Source organism: Microcaecilia unicolor, chromosome 11 (genome assembly GCF_901765095.1).
Source record: "Microcaecilia unicolor chromosome 11, aMicUni1.1, whole genome shotgun sequence".
NCBI lineage: Eukaryota > Metazoa > Chordata > Amphibia > Gymnophiona > Siphonopidae > Microcaecilia > Microcaecilia unicolor.
Genome location: NC_044041.1, coordinates 93114383 through 93132961, shown reverse-complemented (window position 1 = coordinate 93132961; position 18579 = coordinate 93114383). Strand labels below are relative to the sequence as shown.

At 46.5% G+C, this 18579-nt stretch overlaps 1 protein-coding gene across 1 annotated transcript in view; it reads left to right on the top strand.

Moving 5' to 3' along the window:
• The window catches only part of ARRDC2 (arrestin domain containing 2), a 205202-nt gene that overhangs the window by 165004 nt on the left and 21619 nt on the right, over positions 1–18579 (top strand). The gene's annotated exons all lie outside the window — the stretch shown is intronic.

Sequence of the window (18579 nt, the reverse complement as noted above, 5' to 3'; positions counted from 1 at the left end):
TTCTCTCCACTGCAAAGGGAAGGGGCCCACCCAGCGATGTTGTATGTCCGGCGTGCTTGGCAAAGCAACTGACTTTTGTTTATTTAGGGTAAACCCCGAGTGGTATCGAAACTCATCTACCATTTCCAACAAGTTGTGGAGTGAGCTCTGCGGCTGCGTTAATGTAAGAAGAATGTCGTCTGCGTATGCTAATACTTTGATTGGTAATCCCGGGAGTTGTACTCCCTTGATTTCCGCATTGTGTTCCACTGTACGGAGGAAGGGTTCTATATATAGTAAGAAAAGTAGTGGTGATAAAGGACACCCCTGCCGTGTACCCCTCTGTACTTGAAAGGCTTGAGAAGTCATCCTATTCACTATGATGCGGGCGAGAGGTCCTGTATATAAGGTCGATACTGCGTGCAGATACCAACCTCCTATCCCTATGTGCTTCAGTACTTCAAAGAGGTACCCCCACCGTACTTTGTCAAACGCTTTCTCAGCGTCGAGGCTGACCAACAATAATGGATCATTCTCCGCACAACTATGGGCCATGGCCAATAACGCGCGTCTAACATTGAGGCCTGGGTGCCGCCCCCGCACGAATCCCACTTGATGCGGTCCCACTACCTGAGGGAGATACTTTGCCAGTCTGTCTGCTAAGGCTCTGGCCAGAATTTTTAGATCTACATTAATGAGGGAGATTGGCCTGTATGCCTCCAACATTTCAGGGTTTTTTCCAGGCTTTGGTATTAATGTGATAAGCGCTTCATTCACCCCTGCAGGAAATCGCCCTTTCTCTACTACCTCTTCAAAATATTTTACTAGCGGGATACTGACTCTATGTGAAATTAACTTATAATATTCTGTGGAGAACCCGTCTCCTCCTGGGCTTGTGCCCCCTGGAAGAGATCTTATTACATTTTGTATCTCTTGAGCTGTCAGAGGGGCATTAAGTTGCTCTACCATTTCCTGTGTTAAACATGGAATTCCAGAGTCCTCCAGATAATCTTTAATTGCTGAGACCTCTATCTCGGGTTCTGCCCTATAAACTTCTGAGAAATATTCTCTAAATACTTGCAACAAATCTGTTGGACGATGCTTACTAGTCCCATCTGGGGCTCGCACCATATGAATACATGTGTTCCCCGTCCAGGTCCTCACGGTACGAGCTAATAGTTTCCCTGTACGGTTACCATATTTGAAATATTGGAATTTCCTGTGAAAGATAGACTTTTTAGTCCTTTCGTGTATTAATGTATTGAGTCCTGCAAGGTTTGTCATCATTTGCTCATAATGAGTATGGGTTGGCTGCTGTTGGTGTTTACGTTTCGAGACTGTGTACTGGCGTTCTAACTGAATTATTCCTCGGGCTATCTTTTTATTTCTACCCGCCACATAACTTATTATTTCGCCTCGGAGTACTGCTTTCGATGCCTCCCAGAACAGCACTGGTGTTTCCTGATGTTGCTCATTTATTTCTGCATACTGCACCCATTTCTGCTCTAGGAAACCACGGAAGTCAGGGTCCCCCGCCAAATACGCAGGAAATCTCCAACGAGTCTGCAAATCCGCGGGACACCCCATCTCCACATCCACCCAAATCAAGGCGTGGTCCGATATTGCCATCGGACCTATGTCTGCTATATGTGTAGCTGGGAACAACGTCTCTGCTATAAGAATGTAATCTATGCGGGACCAGGTCCGGTGTGCCTTGGAGAGGTGGGTGTACTCTCGTTGTGTGGGATGCAAAAGGCGCCAGGGGTCCACCAAATTTAACATTTTACATAGGTAATCCATTCCCTTCCCTTTTCTCAATGCTCCCCAAGCTGCATTCGAGGATCTATCAAGCCCTGGATCTAGCACTTGGTTGAAATCTCCCATCAACACCCATGGAGCTGAGTCATACTGCATGCCCAATTGGACTAAGGAGTGTAAGAATTGCGGATCACGAGTGTTAGGCCCATATATTCCGCAGAGATAATATTCCTGCCCCTGATAGCTCAAATGTACCAGGACATACCGCCCATCCTTATCCTTTTCTACCAATCGGGTTCTACCCACCAGTCCTTTTTTTATAAGGAGGGCCACTCCCCCCCTCCGTCCCCCCGCCGATGAATAGTAGCATTCCCCCACCCATTGCTGTTTGAGCTTCTGATGTTCTACATCTGTTAATTTGGTCTCCTGCAGACATGCTATTGACACCATGTGTCTCTTTAGCTGGGCGAGAATCTTAGTCCTTTTAATGGGAGAATTTATCCCTGACACATTCCAGGATGCAAGTCTTAATGTTAGGGGCTTAGCCATATTCACCTATTTTAGAGGAGAGCACAATATTCTGGCATTGTCTAGGTCTCCGGGTCTCCCAGCCTAGACCCCGGAACCTTCTAGAAAACCACCGCACTTGTACATCTACTTTAGTCTGATCTACTGCACATCTATCTCGTAAGCCTGGTGAAGTTATGCATATCCCTCCCTCCCCTCCCCTCTCAACCCCCCTCCCCCCTGACATTCTCTATTCCCTCTTATCCTTCTAGCTCGCTCCCTTTAGCAAGCAGGCCCGTACAACACACCCGGTGCCCACACCAAACCTTCCCTCAAGTAAACCAACTCTATTCAGTGCCCCAAACAACTCCTTCTCAGAGCGATCATAAACATTTTATACATACATGTAAATAATATAACCTCAATTCTTCTGCTGCAGTCATCGTCCATGAGTGCTACACTTGGCAGTGCATTCTACAATACTCTGTTCTCCTGGTATGAGATTTTCACCCAAAAACGGAATCTACCCATGCTTGGGCCAATTCCGGCGTCATGAAGTTCTTCCAGCCATTGCTCGTTTGGACCTTCAGGGTGGCTGGATATTGCAATATGAATCGTTGTTTCTTCTCCACCAGACGAGCACAAATGGGTGTGAAGGCTCTTCTCCGCGAAGTTAGTGGCGCTGAGTAATCCTGAAATATTCTTATAGTTCCCCCTTCGAACTTGGCCTCTTCTTTATTAGTTTTGTACAGACGTAATACTGCTGCTTTTTGTGTATAGCGGTGGAATTTCGCTATAATTATCCGGGGCCTATTCTCACGGGGTTGCTTCAAGCCAATTCTGTGTGCTCTGTCCAAATGAAGCTCTCCCCCTTCGCTGGCTTCCGGAAATCGCGCCTTCAGCCATGTTTCCAGGGTTAGTTTTATTTGCCCTTCTTCAAGTGTCTCAGGAAAACCCACAAACCGTAAGTTATCTCTTCGTGCACGATTTTCAAGATCGTCTAACTTTTCTTGGTAATCCTGACTGAGACGCTCTAGCTTTTCTATGCTTGCCACGTGGTCTGCTTGCACGTCCTCTACCTCCGATACCCGCGCTTCCAGTTCTCCGGCTCGGCGGGTTAGCTCTGCTGTTGCTGCCATGATCCCTGTTATTTGCTCTGATAGCTGCGAGAATCGGGAATCCAGTGCTTTTACTACCGCCTCTGTGATTTCTAGCACCAGCGTATCTGCCGGCACCTGAGATTGGGATGCAGGTGGAGTGGCGGGCGCCATTTTGTTTTCGGCACCACGGAGTCTCTCATCTTTTCTCTTTGCCAATTTTGCCGAGGCCGCCATGACGTGCTGAGACAAAAATTTGTCCATGCACTCCCACCAGGTTCGCACGCCTTTTGTGCTGTTCTGCAAGGTTCTGGGGCAGATTAAATGCTGGTTTGGCGTGGGCTCCGGAGCAGACGCTGTTTCACACGTCCACCGTCGCTCACTGCGTCACGTGACCTCCGGGTCAGTCTCTTTCTCTCTCTCCCCCCTCTCTGGAGGCAAATGCCTGGTGGAGGTATCTATCTCAGATTAGATAAATGGCAAGTTATGCCCTCCCTATGTGGGGCTACCCACATGGTGAAGGTGTATGCCACATGCCAAAAGCAGGAAGCTAAGCAGGTGCAACCCTGGTCAGGAACTGGATGGGCAAAGTAGGGGACCAAAATCAGTGGTGTAACCTTTTGCTGTATTGTCCATGTGAAAGTGATTGGAGGGCATGAAAAGAAACTATCCCAACAGCCCAATAGAGAGAAAGACCCCAACCCAATTGGATAATATATAATATATGAATGGGGTCAGTCTCTTTCTCTCTCTCCCCCCTTTCTGGAGGCAAATGCCTGGTGGAGGTGTGTATCCCAGATTAGATAAATGGCAAGTTATGCCCTCCCTACATGGAGCCACCCATGTGGTGAAGGTGTATGTCACATGGCAAAAGCAGGAAGCTAAGCAGGTGCAACCCTGGTCAGGAACTGGATGGGCAAAGTAGGGGACCAAAATCAGTGGTGTAACCTTTTGCTGTATTGTCCATGTGAAAGTGATTGGAGGGCATGAAAAGAAACTATCTCAACGGCCCAATGGAGAGAAAGACCCCAACCCAACTGGATAATATATAATATATGAATGGGGTCAGTCTCTTTCTCTCTCTCCCCCCTCTCTGGAGGCAAATGCCTGGTGGAGGTATCTATCTCAGATTAGATAAATGGCAAGTTATGCCCTCCCTATGTGGGGCCACCCACATGGTGAAGGTGTATGTCACATGGCAAAACCAGGACCCTAAGCAGGTGCAACCCTGGTCAGGAACTGGATGGGCAAAATAGGGGACCAAAATCAGCAGTGTAACCTTTTGCTGTATTGTCCATGTGAAAGTGATTGAAGGGCATTTAAAGAAACTATCTCAACGGCCCAATGGAGAGAAAGACCCCAACCCAATTGGATAATATATAATATATGAATGGGGTCAGTCTCTTTCTCTCTCTCCCCCCTCTCTGGAGGCAAATGCCTCTTGGAGGTATCTATCTCAGATTAGATAAATGGCAAGTTATGCCCTCCCTATGTGGGGCCACCCACATGGTGAAGGTGTATGCCACATGCCAAAAGCAGGAAGCTAAGCAGGTGCAACCCTGGTCAGGAACTGGATGGGCAAAGTAGGGGACCAAAATCAGTGGTGTAACCTTTTGCTGTATTGTCCATGTGAAAGTGATTGGAGGGCATGAAAAGAAACTATCCCAACAGCCCAATAGAGAGAAAGACCCCAACCCAATTGGATAATATAATATATGAATGGGGTCAGTCTCTTTCTCTCTCTCCCCCCTTTCTGGAGGCAAATGCCTGGTGGAGGTGTGTATCCCAGATTAGATAAATGGCAAGTTATGCCCTCCCTACATGGAGCCACCCATGTGGTGAAGGTGTATGTCACATGGCAAAAGCAGGAAGCTAAGCAGGTGCAACCCTGGTCAGGAACTGGATGGGCAAAGTAGGGGACCAAAATCAGTGGTGTAACCTTTTGCTGTATTGTCTATGTGAAAGTGATTGGAGGGCATGAAAAGAAACTATCCCAACAGCCCAATAGAGAGAAAGACCCCAACCCAATTGGATAATATATAATATATGAATGGGGTCAGTCTCTTTCTCTCTCTCCCCCCTTTCTGGAGGCAAATGCCTGGTGGAGGTGTGTATCCCAGATTAGATAAATGGCAAGTTATGCCCTCCATATGTGGGGCCACCCACATGGTGAAGGTGTATGTCACATGGCAAAAGCAGGAAGCTAAGCAGGTGCAACCCTGGTCAGGAACTGGATGGGCAAAGTAGGGAACCAAAATCAGTGGTGTAACCTTTTGCTGTATTGTCCATGTGAAAGTGATTGGAGGGCATGAAAAGAAACTATCTCAACAGCCCAATGGAGAGAAAGACCCCAACCCAACTGGATAATATATGAATGGGGTCAGTCTCTTTCTCTCTCTCCCCCCTCTCTGGAGGCAAATGCCTGGTGGAGGTATCTATCTCAGATTAGATAAATGGCAAGTTATGCCCTCCCTATGTGGGGCTACCCACATGGTGAAGGTGTATGTCACATGGCAAAAGCAGGAAGCTAAGCAGGTGCAACCCTGGTCAGGAACTGGATGGGCAAAATAGGGGACCAAAATCAGCAGTGTAACCTTTTGCTGTATTGTCCATGTGAAAGTGATTGAAGGGTATTTAAAGAAACTATCTCAACGGCCCAATGGAGAGAAAGACCCCAACCCAACTGGATAATATATAATATATGAATGGGGTCAGTCTCTTTCTCTCTCTCCCCCCTCTCTGGAGGCAAATGCCTGGTGGTGGTATCTATCTCAGATTAGATAAATGGCAAGTTATGCCCTCCCTATGTGGGGCCACCACATGGTGAAGGTGTATGTCACATGGCAAAAGCAGGAAGCTAAGCAGGTGCAACCCTGGTCAGGAACTGGATGGGCAAAATAGGGGACCAAAATCAGCAGTGTAACCTTTTGCTGTATTGTCCATGTGAAAGTGATTGAAGGGCATTTAAAGAAACTATCTCAACTTTACTATGACTCCCTCACCTTCATCCTTACTGGGGCTGTAGGAGCCAGGTAGCTGACTGAGAGCCTTTTGAGGACTGTTGATGGCAGCAGGAGTCTGGATCGGGCAGGCACACTTATAATGTCGGGGATTTTGTGGGTAGGATAATGAGATGTTTGGCTCAGACAACCCTAACCACTTTACTCCCAGCATATATTAATAACCGCCTCTGTATACTCCATTGCTCTCACCCTCATATTCTCGTGTGTCTAGGAAAGCAAGTTTACAGATTAATTAACCTCCAACAAGTTATGGCAAGAGTGTAGGTGTGAAAGATAAATACGAGTTTAACTTGGTCAACAATAATAACCTCTTAACACACTATACGCTGACATTAAAAAAAAGCACATATATAAAAAGCCTTCACCTTCTATCTTTACAGCTCCAAAATGCAGAGGCGTAGCTAGGTGGGCTACAAGGGGAGCAGTCGCTCCCCCAGATTTTCAATGAACTGGTGCCTATGTGAACTGGGCCAGCAGCTTCGCACTGGCACCTATTTTACAAAAGATCTGCTCCCCCTGACGTGGAAACCCGGCTACACTTCTGACTTGATATTTTCCTTTGTGGATCTGAGCAGTTTCTAAAGAGGCAGGTCAGGAAGGCTGTAACTAGGGGTGGTGAGAAAGCCACAGCCCCAGGTGCAGAAAAATGACAGACATGAAAGTGTGAGCCAGCAGGAAATACAAACCCAAGGAAGATTGCAGTTCTCTCAATGGAAAAAGAAAAAGGGAGGGGAGGAAGGACTGAGGATCAAAATGGAGGGAGAAAGGAGCGGGGAGCAGGGGCTGCAAATATGCTTGTCTGCCACAGGTGTTAAAATGCCTTGCTGCAGCTCTGCTGGTTCATGCAACTAAGCTTCATTTAATGTCCCTCATAGAATTTTGGAAAAAGAAGTGAATGTGACAAAACCTCTTCCCTGCTCTATCGCAGCCGATTCTGACAGATAAGGACCATTTGTGCCCACCCCTCCATATGCCCATATACCCTGCCTACACTGAGGGGGTGAACAAACATGTGGACAATGGGGAGCCGGTGGATATTGTGTATCTGGATTTTCAGAAGGCGTTCGACAAAGTGCCTCATGAAAGACTCCTGAGGAAACTGGAGAGTCATGGGATCGGAGGTAGGGTATTACTATGGATTAAGAGCTGGTTGAAGGATAGGGAGCAGAGAGTAGGATTGAATGGTCAGTATTCTCAATGGAGAAGGGTAGTTAGTGGGGTCCCTCAGGGGTCTGTGCTGGGACCGCTGCTTTTTAACATATTTATAAATGATCTAGAGATGGGAGTAACTAGTGAGGTAGACTCTGTTCCTTTTATCTTGCTGCACCTCACGCATGGAATAAACTTCCCGAGCCTGTACGTCTAGCCCCCTCTTTTCAAGTCCAAACTTAAAGCCCACCTCTTTACCATTGCTTTTGACTCCTAAGCACTGCTCACTTGCCCTGTCCTTTTATCCTCACCTCTATCCCTTACACTTAATTGTTCTGTCTGTCTGCCTGTCTTAACTAGATTGTAAGCTGTTTGAGCAGGGACTGTCTTTTTGTGTATGGTGTACAGCGCTGCGTATGCCTTGTAGCGCTATCGAAATGATAAGTAGTAGTAGTAATTAAATTTGCAGATGACGCAAAGTTATTCAGGGTCGTCAAGTCGCAGGAGGAGTGTGAAAGATTACAGGAGGACTTCGCGAGACTGGGGGATTGGGCGTCCAAGTGGCAGATGAAGTTCAATGTTGACAAGTGCAAAGTGATGCATGTGGGTAAGAGGAACCCGAATTACAGCTGTGTCATGCAAGGTTCCGCGTTAGGAGTCACAGACCTAGAAAGGGATCTGGGAGTCATCATTGACAAGACGTTGAAAACTTCTGCTCAGTGTGCTGCGGTGGCTAAGAAAGCGCACAGAACGTTGAGTATTATTAGGAAAGGGAAAACAAACACGAGGATGTTATAATGCCGTTGTATCGCTCCATGGTGCGACCGCACCTTGAATATTGTGTCCAATTCTGGTCGCCACATCTCAAAAAAGATATAAAGGAATTGGAGAAGGTGCAGAGAAGGGCGACAGAAATGATAAAAGGGATGGAATGACTTCCCTATGAGAAAAGGCTAAGACAGTTAGGGCTCTTCAGCTTGGAGAAAAGGCGGCTGAGGGGTGATATGATAGAAGTCTACAAGATAATGAGAGGAGTAGAGCAGACAGATGTGAAGCGTTTGTTTACACTTTCAAACAATAATAGAACCAGGGGACACAAGATGAAGCTAGAATATGGTAGATTTAAAACAAATAGGAGAAAGTTTTTCTTTACTCAGCGTGTAGTTGGACTCTGGAACTCGTTGCCGGAGAATGTAGTGACAGCAGCTGGCCTTACGGATTTTAAGGTGGGGTTTGGACAGATTCCTGAAGGAAAAGTCCATTGAACATTATTAATTTTTTTTTTTTTTTTTTTTGGGAGGGGGGGGGGGGGGGTTGCCGGGTTCTTGAAGCCTGGATTGGCTGCTGTCAGAGACAGGATGCTGGGCTTGATGGGCCCTTGGTCTTTTCCCAGTATGGCTGTGCTTATGTGTGCATGGTTATAGAAATTTGAGGGAACCTTGCCTAATTTAGGCACGGGTATTCACACCAGATTTTCAGTGCGTAAATGGCTTCGCCTAAGTGGCGCGTTCCCCAACCCTGTACCCTGGCACAGTTTATAGACTAGCATTGCTATGTTTGGATGCACCTATTTTTTAGATGACATTTACAGAATCTGGCCCTAATTCCTTTTTGATGCCCCTTTTCTGGAACTGAGGCAGCCATCCAGTTACTCTGGGGGTCCTTTTACAAAGCGGTGGCAAGCCTGTTTTCACTAAAAGGGAAGTACTGCTGGGCTACCGCAGCAGCCCAGCGGTAGCTTCCACCCCATTGCGCGCCATATCCGGCACTACAAAAATTTTTTATTTTTGTGGCACTGGTGTGTCCCCAGTGGTAATCGGGCAGTGCTGCCCAGTTACTGCCGGGTTAGCGCGAGAGCTCTTACCGCTGCCTCAATGGATGACAGTAAGTGCTCCCCCCCAAAATGGGCACGCCATTTCTTTAAAAGACCCCAAAGACCTGCCTTTTACCCGCTGCGATAAAAGGAGGCCTCGGCGTGCATCAAAAACACTTGCCGACAGCGCAGGCCCCCTATTTCCGCAGCTTCGTAAAAGAACCCCTCTGGGCAGTTTGGCGTCATCATCTTCCTTCTTTGGTCCTCTACCATTCTGAGTAGCTGAGAACACTTCTGTACCTACTCTTAACACCCAGTGCCACCTCCCCCCCCCCCCTCATTGTTTCGTGTACTGTCCTCTTCCACCACCCCGGGTTTTACCACTGTCATCAGGAGAGGTGAATGAGCCATCCAATATCATTGCTCTTCCTTTAAAAATTGGGGATTGGGGTTAGTCGTTATTTTGACACAAAGTTTTCAGATTTGAAAGCACAAACATTTTTGTCTAAAAAGGGACATGTATGGTTTTGGGGGGGGCAGTTTATGCATAGTAAAAGGAAAAAAAAGTGACAAAATGGATTCTGGTCCTTGAATATGGGAGGTTGATGGGCTGGTGTTAGACATTTAGGGGCCCAAGGTAGAAACTGGGGAGGTGGCCCAAAAGCTGGCCATCAGCCTACGCCTCCTTTAGCTTGAGGCAGATTTGGTGCCCCCTATGGTATGGGGACCCAGGACAATTGCTGTGTTTATTGCCCCCTAAAGCTGGCCCAGTGGGTGATCAGAAGGTGATAGGCAATAGAATCTTATAGCTTATGATGCATTAGAAAGGACTTAAAGACCTAGGCTATCTAGTCACTTTCAAAATATTTGACAATTTTAATTCCATAAGATTTAGGTTCCTAGATTGCTTTAAAACACCTCCCCCTATCATTTGCAAACTTTTTAGAATTATCTTAATATTTTCTAGTATTGCCTTCTTTTACTCATTCTGTTGTGACTTATAAATTGGATTTTAGTTCCTGAAACATAGTCAAGAAAGGCATTGCAAGTCCCCAAAAAATGTATTAAGATTGCATATGTTTTGGTTTGTTTGTTTATGTATTAACTTATTTCTATGCATTCAAATAAACCGGCACAGCAAGCACACAACTTCAGCCTTCAACAGGGTCACTTGACTGCTCAAGAATGTGAGGGGGTGCTCTTATAGCATAAGAGATAGTTTGCATAGCCATTTTGCTGGTACTATCAGCAAGTGGAAGTTTACGTCACATTTTCCCTTCTGTTTTCTTCAAACCTTAGCCGGAAGGGCACATAACATGTTCAGGGGACCTTGGTTTCCGGGATCCCTCACTTGTGGAAGGGAGATTTAAATAAAGCTGCAGCTGTTGCCTGAGTGATAGCAGCAGGGCGGGACCCTTTTAGGGGACAGGAAAGGCTGGGGTTGGTAAGGGATCGTCTCAAAAGTACTCACTCAACATGAACCACCTGAAAACAAAAGCCGGCTAGTAAGTGCAGGGTAATAACCTCTTCCTTCACTAACCAGATATATTTGTAAGTGGTTTAATATAGTTAAATGCACCTTACACCAGTGTTTCCTAAGTCCGGTCCTGGAGTTCCCTTGCCAGTCAGGTTTTCAGGATATCCACATTGAATATGCATGAAAGAGAATTGCATATAATGAAGGCACTGTATGCAAATCAAGTTCATGTATATTCATTGTGGATATCCTGAAAACCTGACTGTCAAGGGGTTCTCCAGGACTGAACTTGGGAAACCGTTCCCTACATCAGGCTCGCGAACAGTCCCTTGGTGGGCGAGGCTGTCTCACAGAATTCACTGAAACCATACTGTAAAAATAAACTCTTTCCCCCCTCTCCGGTGCCACCCCTTTATCTCTGCTTGTCTGAGTTTTGGCCAGTTGAGCTTGTATGAGAATAGCCTTCTTCCTCTCTGGAAAGCTTTGTACTGTTTTTTTTTTGTGCAGAATCCACCCCAGAAAAAGCTGCCTCTGTGTTACAGGAAACCACAATGCAGAACTTCACAGTGGTCTGGGTATTTCCCAAGAAATGGGGTTATGGTAGGATCAAAGTGATCTGATAAGATTGGGGGGTGGGTGGGTGGAAAGGGGATATTAAGCCCATAGTAACCCATGTAGATATTTTTACTAACAGGTGGAAAGCTCAGTAACTGAGCAGCATATGTCTGGGAAGTGAACTGAGGACACACCCTAGGCATATGTATGTCATCCCACAAGTGAGGCTGCAGCTGCAACCCTCATGATAAGAAGTGTACCTGCTTCTGGCATTGTACAGTCTGCTGTTGGTCTAGAAAGTGCCTGGATTGGATGATTAGGAGGCTTGGTGTGGTCCTGCCCATGATACCCTGTGTACAACTCCAGGACACCCTGCTGGATTAGTTTTAACTGTGATTTTCTGGACCTGAGTCTGGGTTTTTATCACTGGAGAGATGCCAGATTACCCAGTTCCAGGCTGGAGATGTTAGAACACTCCTGGTTTTGAATTTACGTCCCAAAGCAGTGTGGGATTTGTAGTGCCTGATCCTACCCACTGAAATCAGTGCTAGAAATCCCATAAAGCAGTGTTGAGAAACAAATTCATTCACTCCTCCCCCCCCCCCCCTTTTTCTTTTGCTTGCAATTCTAGGGAGACTTAGAAGCACCAGAGTCACATTTACGGACAAAGTTAAGGTTCATAGCGAAAACTCTCTGCAGTAGCTGTTGGGGATTCCCAGCACTTTGAACACAGCAACCACATAAGTTTATTTAATTAATGAATTTGTTTATTGGGATTTATTAACCGCCTTTATAAAGAAATTCACCCAAAGTGGTGTACAGCAGGTACAGTTTAACATAAAACTTACAATTTTGTTAACAACATAACAATAGTAAAATAACCAAGAATAAGCATAAATACAATAAATGAGGTAAACTTGAAAACAGTAAATTGAAACCTAATAGAACTACAGTGAAACAGTATAAAAAATGTACACATTTCACAGCACTGGAATTCAAATACCAGAGATATAATACAACGTTAGCATAATACTAATGATACACCTAATAAGCATGCATTAGATCATTCAACTAACATAGATATGATGCTAAATATTTTCTGCAATACAGCTTACCATGTAGCCGAGGGGCCAAGAGCAGATATGTGATGGGAACAAGATGCGTGGTACAGAGTCAGTTGGGATAATTTGATTGTTAGCTAATCTCAAGGTTATGTGTAGGTGTCAAGCCACCTCCAACCCAGGGGCGTAGGTAATCTCGGCTCATGCCCGCCCACCCAAGCGCACACACTGCAGCAGCCTTTTTCCACTGTGTGAGTCATCGCGTAGCGTACCACGGCATGGCAGATGGCACCCGCTCAGCCCACCTACCTTTCGGGTTTGCAGAGAGGCAGATTCGGGTCGGCATGGCACGCAGTAGCGGCGGCACTGAAATGCAGGTCGCGTCGCGATGCTCGTTCCATCCTAAGCGGTATGATGTGGCTGTGAGCGGCGGCGTCCTCAGCTCAGCCTCGCTCTCGCTCCGCTCACTCTCAGCCATCAGGGCAGGCTAAACACGCTGTCGCTTACAGGGTTGAGCATTGAGCTAGTGTGAGCCTGGCCCTGGAAACGTGGGAAAAGTTCTTCGAGATGAGTTCCAAGCAGCTGCCAGCCCAGCCCAGCACTGCAGGTAATTAAATTTTAAATGCTTTTTTTTTTATATCATATTTTTAACATTGTGTAATTTTTTAAAAATTAAACTAGCTGGGGCCTGGGCACTATTAAAATTTGTTGTGGAATTTCTGGGTGGGGTAAGCACTTCACTATATATATATAGTGCCCACCCAAATTAGCTCTGGGCCTAGCCAAAATGTCAGGTCTGGCTACGCCACTGCTCCAACCTGCCAGTACCCATCTGGCTGATGTCTGTGGAGTTACAGCCTGTTGACTTCCTTGTAGCCTCTGGCACTATGTTAATTTTCTCCTTCTAGAAATCTTAATAACTCAGCTTTCTATTTGGTCCTTTCATGGAGGCTTGTTGGCTTGTTGAAGTGGTTTGCAAATGTTACAGGAATAACTCTCGTTAGAACATGATTCTTTCAAAGAAGGGGTGAATGAGAGGGTGAACTGCAGCAGGAATGGATGGGCAAAGCAAGATGGGCCTGTGGTCCTGGCTTTCTCTCTGTTTCTGTCCTTTTTTTTGTTTTTGTTTGAATCAATTTTTATTCAGAAAAAGATGTACAATACCCACCCTTCATAACCATAAAAGTTTAGATGAATCCTCAAACAAAGGAAGATGTACATTACAAAGATAAAATCTGCAACTGAGCCCTTCCTGTAACTAACCAGGACAACTGTAACAGTCTCCTTCCCCCACCCAACTGTATACAAAAAATAATCTCACTCTATCAGGACTTTGCCCTGTTTCTTCAGCAAACGCCCGCTAAACTACCCCCCCCCCCCCCCCGAACAATCAACTGTCCTCTTGTGATAGATCAAAATGGCATTTCTTCTATCTGTCAATTGTTCCAGGTCCAAACCACTTTCAATCGCAAAAGCCAGTCCTGAAGAATTGGGCCCAAAGATTGTTTCCATTTGGCTGCTATAAAATTCTGCACACAAAATTTGCAAATTCTGCAAGTTTATTTGGCATAGTTTAACCAATATTACAGTTGCCCTCCCTGTACACAGATACATCCATATTTTCCCAGCACCCATAGCCCCCTCCCTTCCTCCTTCCATCCACCTTTTTTTTTACAGCCCCCTCCTTCCACAGGATCCACCTTTTTAAACAGCTCCTTCCCTCCCTCCCTCCATCCATCCACAGCATCCACCTATTTTTACCGTCCCCTTCCTCACTCTAGCCGTACACCTTTTTTTTACAGCTCCCTCCACAGCTTCCACCATTGTTAACAGCCCCCTCCCTCCACAGCATCCACCTTTTTTACAGCTCCCTCCCTCCCTCCCTGCACTCACATGCCATCCATATTTTTTTCAGCCGCCCCTGCAACTCACTCGTGAGGTAGTAGGAGAAAGAGGAGGAGTTGCATGGGAGTACCTGTTCGAGGCAGGAAAGAACTCCCCCCCCCCCCCCCCATTTCTTGGCTACTGCTGCTGCTCTGGGCCGGTGCCACCACTTTTTCTAAACGGTTGTGGCAGTCTCACAAGATTACCGCTTGAAGTCTCGGCGGCCATTTTGAAGAAGTGGCGGCACCAGTCATAGAGCAATGGGCAGGATAGAGTGGGGTTCTTTCCTGCCCCTGAAGAGGCTACTAGACCATCAGGGCATGCTCAGGTAGGTGTGGGGAGGGCCCATCGAGGCTCGGACCAGTGGTGGAGGCAGCCAGCCTTTACCACATGCTGGGGAAGGCCCCTTGAGGCTTGGGGGCAGCAAGGGTGCCTGCCAGCCAGCCTTTACCGCGGACAGGGGAGGGCCCACCAAGGCTCAGTGGTTGGCGGGGAGGCCAGCCAGCCAACTCCCCTCAGAGCGCAAATTCTGCATGACTGTGGAATTCTGCGCAAATTCTGCACTCCCCAATCATGCAGAATTCTGGCAGGATATATAACACACTTGATTGCAGTCAAACAGATACATTTAAATCTTCTGTGTCACTTAGGTCCTCTCTTATTGCTGAGGCCCAGCAAACACACCGCCGGTTCAAAGGGGAACTAAGGGTGGGGATGCACTAAAGTTGTCATTAGAGCCGTTCCGTACCGAATTCTATAGCGAATCGGTAGGGAACGGCTATGCATGAAGGAAAGGGAATGTAAATGAGCTGCTCGTTGCAGCTCACTTGCATTCTCTAATCCTTCGTAAAACCGTCGGCTGATCGGCCGGTAGAGCATGCGCAGAGCAGCCAAGTGTTATGCTAGCTGCTCTGCGCATGCCAAGGACGTAAAAAAAAACCACATCCTTTATGGACGTCCTTGCCCACCCTGCCCCCCCCCCCCCCCCCGCCCGAGGTTGCCGCTGCTGCTCCCCCCTCCCCCCTGTGTTGAAATCAGAACTTTACCCAGCCCCGGCCCCCTCCCTCCCTTTCTTTCCTTCCTTGAAATGACAGCTTCTCCGCCACCCCCCCCCCTGAGGTCGTCGTCGCTGCCGCTTCCCCCTCCAACCGCCCCCTCCTTCGGCCACTGGGCTCTCACAGCGCCTCTCACCTCTGTGTGAAGGCGCTGCATCGGCAACAACAGCTGATCGCCTCTCTGGACTTCCCTCCTTTCCTCCCTGGCCCGCCCTCGTCTGAAGGAGGAGGAGTTGTACACAGGGTATCATGTTGTTGCCGGTGCAGCGCGTTCACATGGAGGTGAGAGGCACTGTGAGGGCCCGGTGGCAGAAGGAGGGGGGGCGGGTGGAGGGGGGGAGCAGTGGCGGCGGTGACGACCTCAGGGGGGGCGGGGCCACTGGGGGGGGGAGGATGGTGGGGAATCTGTCATTTCAAGGAAGGAAGGGGGGCCCGGGGCCGCGTAAAGTTCTGATTTCAATGCAGGGGGGAGCAGGGAGTGGCGGCGGCGACCTTGGGCGGGGGGGGGGGGGCAAGGACGTCCATAAAGGACGCTCCTGACGAGCACTTGGTTGTTTTTGCCCCCTCCCAATTTTTTTTTTTTTTTACATTTTATAAGTTTTCCAAGCTCACGCAGCCCCAACGAGAGGTACAGACCTCTCGTTAGATTTCCCAGTGTTTTCCAGCATTAGGGCAAGCGGAAAGCTTAGTGCATATCATTTCTATAGGGTTTCTACACAATTTGCTCATCTGCATTACGTTTGCGGGAAAAAGTATTTAGTGCATGCCAGTTCGTTATTGGCTCGTAAGGTTTAGTGCATCTGGCCCTGAGTCCCCAAACAGTGTTCCATAGGGTAACAACAATAGTCTAAAAAGTTTGAATCTTCCTACAGGCCCACCAGATGTGGTAAAATGTTCCTTGCTCCTCCAGTAAACATCAGTAGCATTCTGAGGAAATATAGCTTGTAGCTGAACTGGAGTGTAATACCAAGGAGTTAATACTTTATATGCATTTTCTTTAATCAGTATACAAATAGATGCCTTTTTAACTTCACAAAATATTCTTTTCCATTCCCCTTGAGACAATTTCTTCCCAAGATCTGATTCCCATTGAATCATGAATTTATACTTCAAAAATTCTTTTCCCTCTAAAACACTTTATACAGAATTGATATAGGGCCCTTATGCTTCCCCAAGGCCATCTCTCAACCACCCTTGAATACTAAGAAAATGCTTAGCTTGTTAACATGGGAAAATATCACTACCAGGAAGATTATACAACTCCCTTAATTCCTCAAAAGAATAAATTTCCCACACATCCAACAATGATCTAAAACACACTAACCCCCTGCCCTCCCACCTGGTAAAACCCCACATTCCCACCCCACCCTGAAGGTTGGTTCATGTCGAATGGGAGCCAGGGAGGAAACCCCAGATCCAGTTCCATACTTAACCTTAACTCTGCCCCAGTTGACTAAAAGGTGTTCATGAAAGGATTAAAAAATATCCCTATAATATTGCTTACAACCTTTGGAGAGCCACAATAAATGCTTCAAAGGAAAATGGGGGAGGGGGGGGATGCTCTTGTTACAATAAGGCACCTGCTTTATCAGGATAAAATTCCCAATCTAACACTTGTCGTAGTTGAGCTGCCCAGTAATAGCAGTGCAAATTGGAAATTCCCTGACCCTCGAAATCTAAAGATTTAGATAACCTAGGAAGTTTCCCTCCCCAAATAGATCTATGAAAACCCTGTTGCAGATGGAGTAATACCCAATTAGGGATCTCTAGAGGCAAAGTCTGAAACAAAAGGTGAGCAAGTATGTTCATCTTAAGGGCTGCTATATGCCCCCACCAAGATAGCCACAGCCCCTTCCACTTACTCAAATCTCTTTGTATCTGATTGAGCAAAGGGTCATAATTGTGAGAATATAAAAGCTGAAGATTTATTTATTACATTTGTATCCCGCGCTTTCCCGCTCAGCGCAGCTCAATGCGGCTTGCATAGTAACAAGAGAATACAATCTGTAGTATCAGAATCAACAAAGGAGGTATGTGGTAGGACAAATGAACAAGGGGTAAATGGGATAAAAGAGGTATGAGAGAAAGGATAGGGATAGGTAAGGATGTAGAGCGATAAAGAAGAGGTAGGGGAAGAGTATGGAGGGTAAGAAGATTGGTAGGAGGTAATTTCTAAGTCATTGTTGTTAATGATAAGATGAACCGGAAATGGATGGGTTGCTTATGTTTGCTTATGGTAGGTCAAGTCATTTGGGTAAATCTGTTTGAATAGATGGGTTTTCAGTAGTTTCCTAAAGGGAAGGTATTCACTAGTTGATCGAATGTATCTGGGTAGAGCATTCCAGAGTTGGGATCCTAGGTAGGGGAAGTTAGGTGCATGATATGTTTTATACGTTAGTCCTTTGCAATTGGGAAGGTGCAGGTTAAGGTATGTCCGTGAAGATGGTGACCTGTTTCTGGATGGAAGATCTAATAGATTGACCATGTAACTTGATCCCTAATAATCTGCACCCTCAAATACCTAAATTCCTCGGCTGCCCATTTAAATGGAAAATTCCGTTGTAACCCTTCCTCCTCCTCCTATCAGAGACCCCCATTGGTTCAGTATTGTCCAGATTTACCTTAAATCTGGCCACACCCCCATATTCCCTAAATTCCTGCATTAGTATTGCAGTGTAAGAGCAGGGTGTCCCACATACAAGAGTATGTCATCTGCAAAAAGCGCATATGTGGAATTCCACCCTCTGGAAACCCTTAATATCTGGTTTAGACTGAATCCTTTGCGCCAGTGGTTTTATAGGTAGGGCAAAAAGCAGAGGGGAGAGCAGACACCCTTGACGTGTGCCCCATTAAATAACAAAGGCTAGATTCTATATATCAAATATATACGGCACTTCTCTACTAGTACTGTCTATACTTACAAAATCAACGGAAGTAGAGCTCTCACTTGGAGTAATGACCGACCACCTTTATGGTGATAGTTATTTTTAATAATCAGGGAGGAGTCTCATATATTCACCACGGCCAATTGCATTTCACCAATACGGTGAACTTATGCTCGTGTGTGCATTTTTAATCATAGACTCACCCCCCTCCTTAAATTTAGTTTGCTATAAATTCCACTTTAATCTCTTATACTGAGGTAATCCTGTTAATACTGGCGACTAGACATCACTTATCTGTATCTGCCGGTGTGCTCTTATTCCCCGACAGGTGCCTGT